At 33.7% G+C, this 20021-nt stretch overlaps 1 long non-coding RNA gene across 1 annotated transcript in view; it reads left to right on the forward strand.

The window, feature by feature from the left end:
- LOC106662026 overlaps positions 1 to 20021 on the forward strand; it is a 305248-nt gene that overhangs the window by 273865 nt on the left and 11362 nt on the right. The window lies entirely within an intron of this gene.

The following is a 20021-nucleotide window of genomic DNA, read 5'->3' on the forward strand; positions in this document are numbered from 1 at the left end:
GTTGGTGCGTTTAGAGGGAATCGTAAAACCTGCCAGTGAAAACGGTCCTAAATGGAAATATATGGCGATGGCGCAACATTTAATTAACTAATCTTAACGGTGTGTTACGGTATACAATACATCTGCACCTGGTATAGATGGCTGCGATAAATCAAATGAAGTAATGCATAAATCAAAGGTCGTTTCATTCAAATGGCTGACGAAGGTGGGGATTATGCGCGCATAAAATAAGCAGTTTCAAGACGCACTTGCCACGTAGGCCAAACTTTAACCAGATAACGTCAACCCTATAAACACGATGGAGCCGCTAAGTAACTCCCGGCTTTCCTTGGACCGGGTGAATATAAAGCGGGTGGCATTTCGCAATTTAAATAAGCTCAGGATTGAGGTTGCCCTTGTCATGGGTAACAAACTACACTGAGGAAAAAAAATGTCCACCCTTAAATATTTTTTCTATCTTTTAGACAATCTTACGTTGATTATCTTGCGGCAATATTTGGACCGTTTTAAAAGATTAGAGGTTAATAAAACATAGATTAAATTTCCCACTTGTGTTTACAATTGGATTTTGTAAATAAATATTTGAATAGTCGATCTCTTATTTGTTGTTTTCTCTGTAGATGTTATTTCTAACGTTTCGATGGTTTGACTTTTTTCAATTGTATCATTTTTAAGTTTCAAATTTGTTTGAATGATGGTTTTAAGCGATACAGATTCAGTTAGAATCACAGCATTGTTAGAAGTTAGAAGAAGTCAAGCATTAGTAGCCAGGGTGCTTAACATTCCTAGAAAAATTGTCCGAATGGACTTCCATCGCTCCCAAGAGGCTGGAGGTTAGTCAAGAAGGCATGGATCAGGTCGTCATCGTGTCACATCATAGAAAGATGATCGTTTTATTGCTTCGAATGTACTCCGTAATCGACATTCTACCGCTGTTGAGATTAAGCTACGACATCAACAAGTTAGAAATGTTACTGTCAGTTTACGAACTGTAAAGAAGTCTTGCAGAAGCTGGATTACGTGCAAGAAAGCCTGCAACTGGTCCATAACTTCTGGCAAGGCACAGCTCGGTTAAGTTTGGCAAGAAATCACATCGATTGGTCTGAGCAAGATTGCACTAAAATTTTGTTTCCGGAATAGTTGCGCGATACGTTGAATATTTGTTATCGGAAGAGGTTGTTCCTAATATGCCACTAATTGGTGACGGTTTTATTTTTATGCTTGACCATGCAAGGCCCCACGCATCTAAGATCGTCATTGGAAGGAACTTGGAACGGGCTTAAATTCAAAACTTGGCGTGGCCAGCATATAGTCCCGACATGAATCATGTCGAAACATCTGGGACGAGTTGTCAAAAATGGTAAAAAATCACCCAAAGAATTTTCACTGATTGGGAAATGCACTTTTGGAGTAGGATCAAAATATTCCATAGCACTATATTCAAAACCTCATAAAATCTATGCCACGTCGAATGCAAGCAGTGATCAACACAAGAAGAGGAAATATTCCCTACTGAATTGAATATTTTCGTCATTGCTTCCGTAATAACATTTTTGGTGAATTTGTGTTACTCAGTTTAATTATTTATTTAATTTTTATTATTAACCTATATCTTTTATTTTTCTTCAAAAATGTCTAGTACACAACAAAAAATGAAAATTATACTAATTGCGAGTATTTAGTTTTAAACAAAAATTCGCGTCCACATTTTTTGCCGGTCAGTGTATCTCTCTGATAAAGAGTTTAAATCCGTAGCTAATTTTCCGTGTTTATCCGGGCCGGGCGTGGTTGCTTTGACAATGCTATAAAGGACCGCAATGCTACAGCAACCCTTAAAACCCTAATGGCTTGATCTACGGCTAAAAGGATTACCCCCTTCCCTTTTCTAACCTCGTACAGACAAGAATGAATATCAACCATAAGCACAATAGATTTTAATCGGATAATTTTGATTCAAATTCTCTACCATAAATACGTTTATATTTCCACGGTTCCAAAAACATGTAATAGTGGCAAGTTTAAATAAAGTGTGTGGTGTTTAGAGACTGTTAATTAATGATTAATTGGAGATCGTTAGACGCGGTCTGATGTGACGTAGGTTTAGCAAAACAGTTTCTTTATCGTGCCAACGTTTCGATTTTGGAGATCATCTTCAGAGCCTGAGATTTACAAACATTATTTTTATATTATCATTTATAAACATTATTAAAATTTTCTAGCATTGTATATAAATTCAATTTTTTTCACATCCTACGTGTATTTGTATAATTCAAACAATGTTTATAAATCCCAGGCCCTGAAGATGATCTCAGTAAAGATCGAAACGTTGGCACGATAAAGAAAATGTTTTTCTAAACCTACGCACACCAGACCGCACCTCATCATCTCCAAATAATCATATATGAAAATATTTACTTAATACAAAAATTGTAGTTGTACATATCAAATAAATGCAATAAAAAAATTATTTGATATAGATTTATGTAGTGACGTGCGATACCAATCGATATAAGTAAAATATCAAGTATTTTCTTTCGATACCGAGTACTTTTGGTATCGAATATTGTCATTCGATATAAGTTCTGTTTCGATTACTTATTGTAGTATAGGCAAAATACTCAAATAGATTTTTCATCGAGCATTCAAGTAATATTGAATTATTAATTTCCGTTCGAAGCCTTTCATCAAACTGGTAGTTGATTAGTTACTGTTAGGAGCGCCTACAAGCGGCATGTGTCAACAAAGTTAATCGAAATTTTGAATTGGTGGTTGGTAACTCTGCTGATAATTCTGGTAACTCAGAATTCTTTCCCGCGTCGCACCTCACACTTTGAATTTTAGTAATTTTTTATAAAATGTTTTTGTTTTCAAGTACCTAACAAGTGTTCGCCTCCCTTCTCATGTGTAGATACCTAATCATGTATCCTCCCAAAAGTAAGGTATGAGGTTATTTTACTAAGAAAACTGAATCGTCTTGTAAACTGTGTGGGAATACGTCTTATCTTTTAAAACATTTGAAAAGAAAACACCCGTTGATCAAGTTTCTCACAACACGATAAAATTGAAATATCAATTTTTTTGAAATGTGTTGACAGCTTTTCCTTGTTCTTACCTACGTACCCACTGTATGACACATCTACAGAAACAAACACTTTGAGTAAGTACAATTACTTTTATTGAGTCTAAAATTTCTATCATTTATAAATTCATGTTTCCTACATATATTTGTATAATTTAAACAATGTTTACAAATTCCAAGCCCTGAAGACGAACTCAATAAAGATGGAAACGTTGGCATGATAAAGAAAATGTTGTTTTAAACCTACGTCACGCCAGACCGCATCTCACAATCTTCAAATAATAATTAAATAAAGTCATGAGATTCGTTAGAGATGGTAAGAACACTAAACCGTGGAGGTCTGTGTGGTGATGAACTGTCGTAGTTTAGTCGGTTCTGAATTGTATTGTTTGTATAGCACCAGAAATGAGTAAGGTTTAAATATGTTGTAACGACCATAGAACTATTTGCAAATTTTTTTGGTCTTATTGCAATATTTAGAATAAAATAATAACAAATTTATGTGTATTATACACTATGCGGACGGGGGAAAACTTATTCTTTGTGATTAACCAATAATTAATTTCACATTGCTTAATTGAGGACATTTTTTAGTTTTCACAAGTTTTCAATGCATTACAACAACTGGTAATACCGTTTTGACCAATCGTTTCTCAATCTAGTATAAAACTCATTGAACGAAAGGTTAAAATCAATACTTGCTCAATCCAATATTCACTTTCTAGGCTTTTTTTCTTCAATAAAATTTTTATTTTCATTTTACTATTTAGTCTATCTAAGAAACCAGAATATTGTTTGATTTTATGGTTTACGAAAACAGTACTTGGCTAATAATTGAGAGTAATTTCACCTCATCCTACCAAAATGATTGGTTAGCTACACACATTGCTTCAAAATCGGATAAAGTCAAAATTTGAAATTAAATCTTTTGCAACCTGAGATTAATACAATATTGAAAACTATGACCTTAAATGTTTGCAGACCTTCCTTATTCCTAATAAAAAATAATTTAAAAAATCTAAACCATAATGCATGGTTTTCAAACTTTTTGTTGTCTTATGTAAAAATGTTGAAAACATTTTGAGCCGATTTTGAAATCGGCTCAAGCGCATGTAAAATTTGGGACAACACATCGGGCAATCGAATCCCCTCAAAGAAAAGCTAAAGAAGCCCAAATTGGCGAAGTAAAAGGTTGCCACGGTGAAAAAGCCCTTCCAAAGTGTGACTAATGAGACTGTTTTCGAATGAGAAAGTAGGTGGTTCCTCAATTTTGACGAGTGTTATAGGCGTTTTGATTTAAATTTACGGATATAGTTATCTTTCGAAGGAAGTGCACGGCTTCGGCTTATGCAAACCCTTTATGGAATTTAAACTGTTAATAAATGTGGCTTTGTAAAGTAAGGACCAACGTTATTTTTATCATCACCCTAATGACTTTGGAATCGGTCGCCAACAGATATTTATTTATTTCGTACATATACAATGAAGTAGGTAGGCCGACCACAGATTTGCAGGGTTGAGTGAATACATGCGGATTCCAAGATGCGGTACTATTCTAGGAGAAATTTAATTTCTGGAAAGTTCGGGAAAATTAAGTTGCACGCATTGTTAGGTTACTAAAATGAACTTCAGGGATGTTGATCCCGTTGCGTCTGATCAGTTACACGTACCCGCAGTGACCTAAGGTTATTTGCAGAATGAAAAAACCTAAAAAATGAGACTTATTGAGAACGTCGGAGGGATGAGCTTGTAGCTTGTTTTATATGCCATAACAATTTTTATACAGTTTTTTATATTATTACTTCTTTCACTTAATTAAGGTTTTTAGTTGAGATAAAAAAGTCAGTGACACGAGCGGGATTCGAACCCACGACCTTCGGCTAAATACGCCACTGCTCTACCACTTGAGCTATCCTGACCTCGATCCACTCGGACACTAACTTCCCATCTCAACCCCACCTTTTGAATTTTCCCTCCTTTTTGCCATTTTTCAAATGTCGTGTAATCAGGATTCGATTCTCGGCGACAAATGAAATGGCCTCGAAGAGCTTTAGTGAGGGTATACATCATTTTAACCTATTAAATTCACTAGTTTTAGTGGTCCGCTTGACCAATTAATATATTTCAATTATTTTTTATTTTTTATCTCAACGAAAAACCTTAATTAATTTAAATATATTAATTGGTCAAGCGGACCACTAAAACTAGTGTACTATTTTCATCATCACCCTAATGACTTTGGTATCGGTCGCCAGCAGATATTTATTTATTTCGTACATATATAATGAAGTAGGTAGGCCAACCACAGTCCCAACAGATTTGCAGGGATGTGTGGATACATGCGGTACTATTCCAAGAGAAATTTAAGGAGGGAGCAGCTTTCTAGAAAGTTCGGGAAAATTAAGTTGCACGCATTGTTAGGTTACTAAAATGAACTTCAGGGATGTTGATCCCGTTGCATCTGATCAGTTACACGTACCCACAGTCGACCTAAGCAGAATGAAAAAAGCTTGACAATTAGTCTTATTGAGGACTTCGGAGTGATGAGCTTATATGTTGTTGTATATGCCATAACAATTTTGTTTTATACAGTTTTTTATATTATTAATTATTGACAGTTATTTTACCACTCCGCAACGTAAATTTTGGTAAAAAGAAATAACAAAACAGAAAATAGAAAGAAATGTAGTTCCGTACAAAATGCTTTCAAAACATTCCCTAACATTTTTGACAGCTGCATAGTATTTCACTAATAAATGTGGTGTGGTGTTCATCGGAGGACGTACGACGCATGAAATCCTGATCCCGTATTTCGGCATTAAAATTCCTAAAATAATGGACATGCCAGCAATCGGCTGTGCTCACATAGCGAGCATTTTCGTCTCAAAGAATTCTCGCTTAATATCGACAAGGTTGAAATTATTTTGAAAATTATGCCACCGCCTTTGTGATTTTGGTAAGAAAATGTAAAATTTAATATATTTCTGTCATAGGTCCGATAAAACCTACTGTTAATTATAACGTTTTGTAATAGCATAATAGCACTTTTGTCTTTGTGATCTAATTTACTGTTCAATTTTCCCTGAAAACAATGAACAGGAAGGCACCGGGGAGAGGGTAGGCTCTGAAGGATATCAGATCAAAGAAAGACCGTTGTTAGGAAACTAGGCTGCTTTACACATTATAGAAGGCTAAACAGAGATCAAAGATTCTATCCCTGTGACGTGAATACCTTATTAAACCTTCCAATTACTTTTTTTACAACTTTACCAGAAGGTTTTACGCGACCTCAACAAGAACTCGGGACAGGATTTTTCAACGGTTCATCGCATTACACGAATTCCACTTTTTTGCCTTTATTTGCGCCTGTGATTTGATCCCGCTTTTGTTAAGTACGTAATATTGTCTGATTACAACTTAAAAGCGTTTACGATCGCCTCTGAGCCACAGCGACTTACTTCAGGGAAGTGGAAACATTTCTTGAAGTTTGGTAAGTAAGGTCTGGGACAAAAAGATAGCCCACCCAATATTTTTTCTCTTAATCAATTTTAACCATTGATATAATTTTTTAAATTAATATGTAGTGTATTTTGAACCGATTTTCTCCATTAGGAATTGGAAAAAAATAATTTGTAAAAATTATTAAATAATACTTGATTTGGGGTGAAACAAAAAGATAATACAATGAACAATAATAATAAAATTCTTTATTAAAACACAGTTAAAAAAACACAAATTAAATTTAATATCCTGTATATGCACCACCTTTTTCTAATGCAGCAATCATACGATTTAAAAGTCAAAATGACCACAAATCATCTCTTGTGGAAGTTTGGCCCACTCCTCCTGAACTGTTTTTTTCAATTCTTCAACCCCCTGAAACTGTCGGCTACCGCTGTAAACACTTCTAGCAAGATGCCGCCATACGTTTTCGATGATATTAAAATCCGAGGACCTAGCCGGCCAATCTATAATTTCTGATCCTTTCTTTTCTAAAAAATTATTTTGCAACTTTTGCCGTGTGAACTGGAGCATTATCTTGCTGAAAAATTAAGTTCTCTTTAGGAACAAGTTCAAAATATTTTTTTAAATGGTTTTCTAACAAATTAACATATTGTTGGCTGTTCATTCGACCAGAAATAAACACAATATCAGTTTTGTGATCATAGCCAAACCCACCTCATATCTTGACGCTGCCTCCTCCCATTTGTCTCTTGGAAAACACTTTCTCTTCTAGGTAGGTCATGGTAATAGTGAGCCCAGCCATCGGGACCGTCGAGATTGAATTTGTTTTCATTGGTGAACAGGACACCCTTCGATTCGTCTTTCCATTGCTCATGTTCACGGGCAAACTCCTCTCTTCTTTCTTTATGCGCCGGGCTTAGAGGTGGAATGCCTTTCATTTTCATTCTTTTGATGTGAAGAGCTGCACGAATGATCCTTTGGACGTTTTTCACATTCGTCACTACACCAGCTCTCGCAGCAATTTGACGGGCCGTTAAAGTTGAGTTGGATGCAATCCTTAAAATTGCCCGTTTTTGCCGTGCGGTCTTCCAGGAGATTTCTTCATCCCATAGATTTCTGGAGACTTCAAAAACTTTAAAATTACTTTCCTACTCCTACCGGTATTTTTTGAAATATTGGAAATACAAAATCCTCGATTTTTCATTCGCTGAATAATATTTTTTTCAGCTGGTGTTAGTGGTTTTGCTCGTCCCATCGCACTAATATACATGAATGCAGAAATTGAACTGAATTAGCCTTGTTTACTCATAGGGATTTGGTTTTGTTTGTAAATAAACAACAAGTGTGCTATCTTTTTGTCTCACCCTAAATCAAGTATTATTCATCAATTCTTACAAAGTATGTTTTTTCAGTTCCTAATGGAGAAAATCGCAAAATAAATTTTAAAAAAATTATATCAATAAAAAAATTAATAAAAAAAATTATATCAATGGTTAAAATTGATTGAGAGAAAAATATTGGGTGGGCTATCTTTTTGCCTCGGACCTTAAATTTCGGGTACCCCATCCGAATAGCGTGGCACTTCTAATAAATTTCATGTCCGCCAGCATAGTCGGCATATCGGACACATATCTCTTTAGGAAGTTTGACGGTCCTAAACCTCATCAGTACTTTGCACAAGTCTTGCTACACGTTCACCTTCTAGGAAGTTACCGATTTTGCTCAAATTAACAATGTAATTTAAACAAAATTGTATATTCTTTAATATATTTTTATTTTTGTTGCAATCTGCATAAAAATATATATTGAGCAAATAATTAAGGTTAAGGGGAGCGCGGCGGTCGAGTTGTTAAGGCGTCCGACTCGTATTCGAGAATGGTATGAAAGATGTATTGTTAGTGGTTTGACCTCTCGTCCGCAACATCAAACTCTTGCATGGTCGTTAGGCCCTTTTGTAAGATAGAAATTACTTTACTTTACTATTTTTACTTTTAGTTGAGGTTAAGATTAAAAGAAGTCAACTTCTTTAAGAACGTGCGCACCGCGACCAATTGTGAAGTCTTCATCGTTTTCTAAGAGTTCTTTGTTAAGTTTAACATTTTTCCAGATGCCAAAAATTAGTTAAGAACTCCTATGTGTATCCTTGGTTTTCCTTTCCAGGAGTAGGATTCTTGGCCAGCATCGGATTTCGCACAAACTGAGAACATGTTCGGATGTTTCTTATTCTTCCTGGTAGTATTTGTAGAGGCTTGTTCTGTTCCGAGTTTATACGCATGTCGCCAAAGTCAGCAGTCCTACTCTCATTCTAGTTCCAGCACGTCGTAAGTTTAGTACTTCTGTCGTTAGAACAAATAGTACAATAAATACAAATCAGCCTGTGCTGGAACTCCCTGCAATTTAGTTGTTTCCACAGCTTCCACCAAACCACTGTTTCAAACTGCGCGGAGGATTATTTACGTCCCACGTTGGGGAAAGAACTTCGACTAGTCGGTTAGGATGGGCGGGATATCTTGGTAACGCAGAAAGGTGCAGTGAAGATTCGGCAGAGAAATTTGGATTGAAAAGATTGGATTCATTAGATATTAAATTATTAGGTCGGTCTAAATCTGTTTAATGACAGTTTGATATGCGAATAGATTGTTATGTGTTGTTAGTGCAGATTTTCATGCTAAGTAGGTGTCTCATTTGTTCTCAGCTTTTGTTAAGTTCTGTTCTTTTTAGCCTGTTGTGTCCTGGCCATGACGTCTGCTATGTAGTACTCAAGGTAGCGGTTGGTTGGAGGCATTACTTTGTCGCTTCTACTGTTAGTGTGTCGTCCGAGCGTAAAGTCACATTTTTGCTTAAAGTTAAAAATAGGGCAAAGTCGTAATATAGTAATGAATAATTAGATCATAAACAAATTTATAACAAAATTTTCTCAAAGCTCGATTTTAACCTTTTATGAATTACGAGAAATCATCAATAGAGCGGTTAATAGTTTAGCGGTTAATGTAGACTACAAACTTCAACTATACTTTAAATTTGATATGTGTGTGCTCCAATTTTGGCTAACGAAATTAAATTTCTAAATCCACTAATTTCGATAATATCGAATAATCTCTGGTCTGTTCGAACTAACAACAGGAGGATACACCTTGTTTACACTGTTAATGTTTAGTTAATTATTAATATTATCTAGCGTAAAATGTGAGAAAAGAATTGAAAGCTGTAGGAACGATGTAGGACTTTCAACAGTGCTAATTGAAATACGCTTTCCTATTAAAAAAAATATCTGTCTGAAAGCAAAATTGAAAATGTCCTAGTTTAATACTCCAAAATGACTTCCCTCGGAGTACGAACTAATTGATAAATACATATCGCTTCAATTTATCATTAATTCCTTTATTCTGATGATAATATCGGATGGCACATAAAGGCGACAAAATTTTTGTAACAATTTATTTTTAGTAGTATCATCATTGCAGTTACATTCACTAGTTTTAGTGGTCAACTTGGCCAATTAATATCTTTCAATTAATTACGGTTTTTAGTTTAGATAAAAAAAGTCAGTGTCACGCGCGGGATTCGAACCCACGATCTTCGGCTAGATACGCCGCTGCTCGACCACTTGAGCTATCGTGACTTCGTTCCACTCGGACAATAACTACCCATCTCAACCCCACCTTTTGAACTTCCCTCCTTTTTCCATTTTTCAAATGTTGTGTGAACTATTTGATTCTTGGCGGCAAATGAAATTGCCTAGTTTTCGTGGTCCGCTTGGTCAAGTAATATCTTTCAATTAATTGAGGTTTTTAGTTGATATAAAAAAGTCAGTATCACGAGCGGGATTGGTATCTAGCCGAAGGTCGTGGATTCGAATCCCGCTCGTGACACTGACTTTTTTATCTCAATTAAAAACCTTAATTAATTGTAGATACAGTCGAAAGTAATAGAAGTAAATTTTTGTCTAGAAGTCCCTTCAACAGACAAAAACTCTAATAGGACATAAATCAAAACACTAACTGTGATACGAGTTTGCTAAAGTTTTGAAAGGAAAATAATTAAAATTCACGTGAGCTGGCGTTGTGTGTTGTCGAAGAAACTAACGGATGCAAAAACAATAAGTTTCTGACAGAAAAACGTGAAAAATTTATGTTGTTCTTAAAAGTTCTCCCTGTGTGCATTATTCATAAAACCTACATTTCTAACTGTTCCTTTTCGTTATTTAATAATCTTTCCGTAAATTGATCAATTAAGCGAAAATATAAAAGCCTTTATCTATTGTAAGAAAAACTGAATTGGATTACTTAAATAATGAATTAATTACTTATCAGTAATATAATTCGTGATCAGCCTACAAGTTTGTAATTATACACTACAGTCTGTTGTTTATTTCAAACTATTTTTATCATTATATTACTTATTCTAATTATCTAGGGATACAATATATGATTTATACTTCTCCTTTGAAATGACAATTTTATAATATTTTATATACAATTCTCCCAATCAACTGAATTGATAAATGTAAAGTGTACGTACAATTTGGATTTAGAATGTGTCAATATTTTAATTTTATTGAATTTAAACCATCAGTTTCAAAATTGTAAATAGATGGGCATATTTTTAACTAAAATAAACGAGATCAGATTTTGAGTTTCAATTTTTTTAAAGATTTAGTTATAACGGTTTGAAAGAAAATTCTCCAAAACTACAAAAATTCATTTCATAATAGATTGACATTTAAATTTACAAAAATTAACAACCTATTATCTGATTTTGCTTTTAATTAATGCATTATTAAGAACAAAACCAGGTAATAAATGGTTATTTAAATATATTCTATATAATTTTATTATTTATTTTTATTTAATTATTAACTGATTGTTTTGGTGAATGTTTTTTCAAACTATCATCATTACGTCATTTTTGTTTAAACTCATGAATTTCTGATTTCGTTTAATTTGTTTTGCAATGGTGTAATTAATACACGATTAAACATATAGTTTGAAATAAATTGTCTTTGAGTACATATTGTACAAAACGATTGGGTTGAGAAAATTAAAAATAAAATACTCAGTTTCTTATTTTACCTTCCAAAGATTGCATACGATTCATTAGAATTTTGGAACAGTAATTATTAATTAACCAAGAAAAACATAAATTTAAAATTTTGAGGACTGTAGTTAATGTAATAAAGTAATGAAAGCATATATCACCAGTTTGAAAAAGTCTGGCGCATTTTATAAAAAAATAAGTTTTTTATGTTGATAAATTTTTTTTATAGGATACATTGGCTGGGTTCAATCTGTGTTACAATGTATTATGATATATGCTTTTCCTTTGAAATGATAATGTTATAATATTTTACGTATAATTTTGCCGTCCAACAGAATTGTTAAATGTAAGCTGTATGATAAGTTTTGTAAAGTGAAACGTTAATATTCTAATTTTATAGCCAATAAAATCAGTTTCAAAGTTGCAAATAGATGGCCATCTTTTTTAACCTTTTAAATTTTTAATTTAAACAAATTTTGATCAAGTTGTTATTTTTCTCAAAAGCGCAAGAAGGAGCTGAGTTTTTCATTCTAATTGGTCTCATCTCCATCGAGTTTTAATATCTAATTGCCAATTAATTTTGGATTAATTGTATAATTGAATAAAATATTTTATAATCCACAAAAACTGCCTTCCCTCTTTGAGCATTCTTTTTAATCTTAAGGCAAGGTCTAGGGAGAGCATTAAGATCATCTAGGTTTCCCCATTTTGGTAATTAATAAATGTAGTTAAATGGTCGTGGTCCGCTGGTATGGGTCTCTCCCTTTGGCCCGACGGAGGGTGGATGGGCAAAAACTGTATTTGAGGGGAAGTAGAAGTTATATATTATCTTTGAGAAAAAATGATAATATGTTTCATTAAAACTGCAAGAAGAGATTATAATTAGATTATTAATTATTTTAAAAAAATTCTGTTTACAGTTAAAATTATTCAATAATTATTCATGTAATAAAACATAGATTTGGCTTGTTTTTAGTGGTAGATCGTCCAGAACTTTTATCGAAATTATCATTTCTATCGACACTTTGAATACATCTTTTGATTAATTGCTTCATATTAAAAAACAATTAATCCCTTTTTATCTACGATTTCGATACAAAATTAAATCTTTGATTATGCGATTTCATAGGTGGTGCAACTAGTGTTCATCCCTTTGCCATTGAATGGACCAAACTAGGAAAAAAAGGTGTTGTAATCCAACTTAAGGTTGACGCATGACTTTGGCCGAGCCTTGGGGTTAGTCAAGGGTTAGACCTATATATTCAGGCCTATCTTTATTTTCAGAAAAAATATTTCTTCCCAGAAAATAGCATTACTTTTAACCAATGCTCTGGAAATCAAAGCGTGCGCCTTGCGAATTCAAAAAACTTTTTCTCACTTTAAATATGTTGTGATATTAATTTTAGTAACAAAAACATAATACGGCGAACGAAGTCTTTAATTATTACAAGTGATTACTTTCAATTTACTTAAAGAGTATTTATTATTATGTTTAAAAATTACCTAAATTTGTCAGATCAAAATTAAAATTTAGATATATTTAAAGTTTTTTCTTTTTATATTTCGAATGCCTCGTTTATAAATTAAAAGTGTTATTTTAACAATTAATTAATCTTTATGTAAGGTATTGGTTGAAACAAAAAAGTCAGTGTCAAGAGCTGGATTCGAACTCTCGACCTTCCGCTCAATCCGCCTCTGCTCTAACCACTTGAGCTGTCGTAACTTCGGTCCACTCGGACACCAACTCCCCAGCTCAACCTACAAACTTTATTTTTACAGTAGTTTGACCTAAATTATCTAACCAACTTTGAAAGACGGGAAGTAGATTTTTAAATATTGATTTTAAACGGATTTTTATTACGGTTATTTGCCAACCTTTAAGTACTTAGCCGAAGGTCGTGGGTTCGAACCTGCTCGTGACACTAACTTTTTCATTTCGACCAAAACCTTACATAAAACAACATTAAGTAATTGAAAGAAGTAATTTGGACTATAGACCACTAAATATAATGTTTATAAAAAGTAATTTGTACATAGGTGCAATACGCTTTCCTTCTACTTGATTTGCTGAGATAAAGCCAATCACTACTTTTCTCAAACCCGTTTGATGCACAATGTCTTGATCTAGAGAGGAAGAGAGAAAATATTAGGCAGAGAGAGGGAGAGAGAGAGAGAGTGAGAGGGAGGTAGACTAATTTGAAGAAATTTTTTCAATAGAAAAGTATAAAATGTAGTTTTATGTGTGTTTGCTTTTTGTAAAAATAATTTATTTGAAGCCTGCACATTTAAAAATGAATATTACAAATATGTGCATAAGTTGTGTTTTTTCGGCCACAAAAACCAAGAAACCAAAGTTGGCACTCAATATGAGGGATGAAGGAGGCTGGGGGTTATCCTGGTGGGCTCTCAGAGTGGAAAGTTGTAGCCACGGCTTTGGCAGTAGGGTTAGAACGGGTTAAAAGCTTGGTAAAACTTTACGAACCAGTTCGTTGAAAAAAGAAGTGTTGAAACCGCAGTGGATGGTGAAATTAGTGATGTAGACCTTTGACAATGGTCTGAGAACTTTTGATTGGAAGCATTGGAAGCATTGAATCAGGATGGGTTGGTGGAACCTCACAATTCCTCTCTTATGTCCATAAGGATCGCAGTAATGTCTTTTATTGTGATAGTTGAGTTTTGTCTGCCCAAACATATTTTGTCTTATGTTGTTAAGTTGTACATTAACTCTTGTGTGGTAATTCCACCTCAGTCTGTCATCTACTGTATATGTTTAATTCTAAGTATTTGCCTTGAGTGACAGTCTAAAACTCTTTCTTTGTGAAGTACAGTGAAGGGCTAATTAATTTAAATTAAAATGTAAGATAAGTAGGTTTTTCTTCATTCAGTATTGACCTCTACTACCACACCAGCCTTGGAAAAAAATCAAGGATTTCTTGGATGTTGGAGGTTTTTGGATAGGAATCGGGTATTAAAACAGAATTTTAGTGTCACCGTAGGTGGCAATGCTGGAGTTGAGATGTACATGAAAGTAGTATAAAGCAGTGTAAATGGTATACAGGATGGGACAAGAAGCTTCCTTCTGGAACGCCGACTTGTAACAGTCTGATATCTGTGTATTCTTTATCGACTACACTGTTACCTTTGGTAGCAACTTGCTGACTGACGCTCAGTGGAGAAGGGGGGATTCTCGGGGAACCAATATTACAGTCGGGCGCCACACTATTTGATCCAGGGAAAATAGTGAATCTCTAATAAAAAAGGGGGAAAAGAAAAGGAAAAAAATGACCTCAAACGCACTCGAACAGCGGACCTTCTAGTCCTAAAACGAATACGATTCCCCTGCGCTACGAGCGCCTTGTTAGTACTGACCACCTGAAGTTCACCTTACTCAATCATTAAAGTCAGTAGACCGGCATTCGCCAGGTGTCGGACAAAAATGGAAACAAAACAAATAAATAAATAAGTAATAAAAAAAATGAAACAATCTGAATTTAGACGAAACAAAATTCTATTAATTACGATTTGATTTACAATAGGGTTATCACGCGAAGGCCTCGCAAACGAAATTAAATTTACAATAATTGGAGTATCCTCTAAAAAAAATTCTTAACACAAAAAAAAACACTTTCTATTTCCTAAAATACACACACACACACACACAAAAAAAACTGTCTCCACACGTTGGACTTCGCCGGAGCGCCTCGTCTCGACGTCTGTCCTCGTAGCTCCTGCCCGGATGCGTATCCTATCCCCGGAGGAGAATGGCCGTTTTCCACACTGGAAAAAGAAAAGGATGTCGTCCGGTTTTCCTCCTTTTTTTCCTCTTTTTCCTCTCGTCTCTCACCGCTCGCTCGCCTTGCCTGCTTCCGCCTGCTTACCCTCGTCCGCCTCCACCAGTCCCGATCCAGGCGTCCAACCCTATTACACGGTTTCCGTCATTCTCTCTACATCGGCAACGGTCCCTGCCACGTTAGAGGTACCCCTTACAAAAAAATGGAATTTTTTTCCGACCCCTATCGTCTAAAACGATATACTTTTCTAAAATTTTGACCGGAAGTCCCAAAATCGGGGAGGTGAACAGTCAGGGCGTAACAACACTCTGAATAAGCGGTCATATAAATAGGAATCCACGATAAGGTAACATACGGTAGGTGCGAGTAGTTTAACTAAAATATAAAATGAAACACCGAAACTCAATAAATTTATTTAAGATTCATCGCTTTGGAGTGTATTTTTACCTTGACAGGATATTGAAACTTGACTTTTTTTTAAATATATTGTTTATATATTTTTAACTTTATATTTTTAACACCTACGGAAATTTGATTAGGTAATAATATTCTTCCACTTTTACGTTCAAAATACTCTAAAAATAATTTACATGCATAATTTTGCTAAAAATGAACTAAATTTTTATCTTCTCAATTAGTTTAACAATTGCGAAAAAAGCTCGGCGTTTTATTCTACCATTTTGATACTCCATGTTTAAACTATTTTTAAAATTTACATTGCCTATCCATTAGATTCATTTTAATAAATTGCGACGTGTTTTTTTTCTTAAAAGAATGTATAATATTATTTCAATAAAGTAATAAAATAACTAATTCGTAAAAGTTTTTTAAATTATATTTTGTTCCATTTGTAAGTGAAAACAACAGCAAAAGACAATAGAATATAAACGGCTGCTGATTAAAAGTCAACAAAGTTTTACTAGCCGTGTATTTTATTTCACATTAATTACTTTGTGGGCATTGCTAATCGGGTTTTGTGACAACTGTATCCCTCATCCATCACCCATAGATTAAATTCGGTCACTGCCATTGAAATCAATAGGTCCATTTATCCCTCAATGCAGACATTCTCCAAAAATCCAAATGTCGAAAAATGAAGAAAATACAATGAAGCAAATAGGATATGTATCTTATAAAATTTATTTTATTGTTTTAATTTAAATTAGTTTTAAATTAAGTCATGAAGATCAATTATACTTAATATATTTTTGACTAATGGCGTAGGAATGATCAGTAAATCGAAACAAATAATAATGTGTGGTATTTATTGACCTTTAATTAATGATTATTTGGAGATCGGGAGATGCAGTCAGGTGAGACGTGGTTGTAGAAAAACATTTTCTTTATCGTGCCAACGTTTCGATCATTAGTGAGATCATCTCGAGGGCCTGAGATAAATATTGTTTAAATGTTCAGGCCACGATCTCCAAATAATCATAAATAATAATGTGTGGTGTTTATTGACCGTTTGTTAATGATTATTTGGAGATCGTGAGATGCGGTATGGTTTGACGTAGGTTTTATAAAAACATTTTCTTTATCGTGCCAACGTTTCGATCTTTACTGAGATCGTCTTCAGGGCCTGGGATTTATAAACATTGTTTAAATTATACAAATACATGTAGGATGTGAAAAAATAAATTTATACAATCATAGAAATTTTATACTCAATCAAAGTATTTGTGTGTGATGATATGTGTCATTACTGTGTGTCGTGTTGAGAGTGCCAGTGAGATATTAATGTTTTTAGGTTATATTCGTTGCATTTTGAAGGATTGGGAAAGAAGTAGTGGTAGAAATCCATTTGTACATGAGGAGTCGGCTTCTTTCAGGTGAATGGGAAAAAATGGGTAATGATGTTGATTGGGATTCGGGTTGCGGTCTTCAAACATACAATGTTATTATATCAACGCCCAAGCTTTCGACAAGTTTTATTGCCTTCTTCAGGGGATCTACAGAGACATAGGGACATAATCATTTAGACAGTTATAAATTGTATAAATAGTTATAAAATATCAGTTTTTTGTTACTTACAGATACAAAGTCAAATCGTAAACACATTGCACATTCCACGATATGTATACAAACAAACTATATACATATATAATAAATAAATAAATAAATAAAAACCTCTTGTTAACAGCCTCTTACATATATAGGCATTTTTTAAAAATCAGTAACAATTACTTAATAAACAATATGCTTTTGGTACATAAATATCACAGGCGTTTTGACTAGAAAATTGTGTTTATCACGTTATCTGGTGGGAGGTTCCCCACACTATCACCTAATGATAACAATCATTTCCCACAATTTTTAAACAAGATCTTAATTTCTAATACATTGGTAATTCTATGTTATCACAGCCTGTTATAATATATAAATAAATAAATAAATAGATAAATAAATAAAGTATGATTGCAATGATGAAGAAAGGCCGGGAACAGCACTATCCAAACATACACACGCTACGAAGCATAATTTTGACTTCGATGGAGTCAAAATTGTGGCTTCTGAACAAAATACAGGTCGTAGACTTTTGAGGGAAATGATATCTATTCATCAGGACAACATGGCCTGTAATTTAAAAACAGATTTGAATAATTTAAGTGTGATGTACAGTGGGATCCTAGAAAAAGATAAGGTCTCTCCCAAAAGATCGTAACAATACTTGCGTACATATTTATTTATTTATTTATTTATTTATTTATTTATTTGTATATTATAACAGGCTGTGATAATATAGAATTACCAATGTATTAGAAATTAAGATCTTGTTTTTAAAAATTGTGGGAAATGATTGTTATCATTAGGTGATAGTGTGGGGAACCTCCCACCTGATAACGTGATAAACACAATTTTCTAGTCAAACGCCTGTGATATTTATGTACCAAAAGAATATTAATTGTTAAGTAATTGTTACTGGTTTTAAAAAATGCCTATATATGTAAGAGGCTGTTAAGAAGAGGTTTTTATTTATTTATTTATTATATATGTATATAGTTTGTTTGTATACATATCGTGTAATGTGCAATGTGTTTACGATTTGACTTTGTATCTGTAAGTAACAAAAAACTGATATTTTATAACTATTTATACAATTTATAACTGTCTAAATGATTATGTCCCTATGTCTCTGTAGATCCCCTGAAGAAGGCAATAAAACTTGTCGAAAGCTTGGGCGTTGATATAATAACATTGTATGTTTGAAGACCACAACCCGAATCCCAATCAACATCGTATGAAAGCTGGTTGATCGCACAACAAACATTAGTCTCAAATGGGTAATGGTTCGGCCCGATTATCCTTTCAGCATTATATAAACCGGGATAATTAGGGAAAGGAAAGCCAAATTGTTGAAGAATTAGACTATGTAGAAATGTTTGATGTGTCGAATGTGATGATTGTTTTATATGTTATATGTTTTGTGAGATTGTTGTTGTTATGTTCAATATCAATAACATACATATATCATCATCATATCACATAAAACATATAAAACAATGTGTAGAGATTAGTGACCGTTAATCTATAGTTATTCAGATATCGTGATATGCGGTCGGGAGTGATGTAGGTTTCAGAAAAACATTTTCTTTATCGTGCCAACGTTTCGATCTTTTATTGAGATCATCTTCAGGGCTCAAAGTGTTTGTCTTCAGTGTAATTGTGCCATCCTTGTGTGTCGTGTTGAGAGTGCCATTGATTCTAAAATGTCTAGCATTGTTTAAATTCGTTTTTTTCCCCAAATCCTACACATATTTGTATAATTTAAACAATGTTTACAAATCCCAGGCCCTGAAGATGATCTCAATAAAGATCGAAACGTTGGCGCGATAAAGAAAATGTTTTTCTAAAACCTACATCACAGCAGACCGCACCTCACGATCACCAAATAATCTTAAATAATAATTAACAAAAATTTATTTCTTAGATATTGATAAATTCAAAAATCTTTCGATGCTCGTTAGTTTAACCACACCTAGTTAATTGGAAATAAAAATTAATATAAAAAGACGGTTTCAATTGTAAACAATTTGCAGATTATGAAGAAAAATTACGGTGTCCATGATTTGGGCGCTATAGATACTAACCTCAAATCATTTCAGCTTTGCGTGATAGTGTCGAGCCCCGTACTAAATTGACTTCACTTTCGATAATCTAAGGATTTTGTCTATTCATCCAACCGTCCATTATCGATTTCAAACTAATCAAGAAGCCATCTTTAGACCTTAATCCACACCGGTAAAACTTTACGAGATCGGTTGGTTAGAAATTAGAAAAAAGAAAGTTAAGAAATTGTTCAATAAGAAGAGTGGATAAACTGAAAAGAAATTAACTCTCCTCTTCAAAAGTACGGATAATTGAAGAAAAACTGTTTCATTATACAGACCAAACTTGCTGTGTTTAAAAATACAAATTTAGAACAAAAATACGTTTAGAAATTGTTTAATGAGAAGGCAGTTCAACGTTGGAAATAATACTTGTCCCAAAGGAGTGACCCTTGTTTATGCAATTAAGAATACCATAGGTGCTATCGAAATTGACGATTTCATAAAAAAATATAATAATAATAGTAAAAATAATTTTACTACAATGAATGAAAAGAAAATAGCACTATTGTATAGTGCAACAAATCAATGTAAGATAAA

Source organism: Cimex lectularius, unplaced genomic scaffold (assembly GCF_000648675.2).
Source record: "Cimex lectularius strain Harlan isolate CLEC.00 unplaced genomic scaffold, Clec_2.1 scaffold57, whole genome shotgun sequence".
Classification (NCBI taxonomy): Eukaryota; Metazoa; Arthropoda; class Insecta; order Hemiptera; family Cimicidae; genus Cimex; species Cimex lectularius.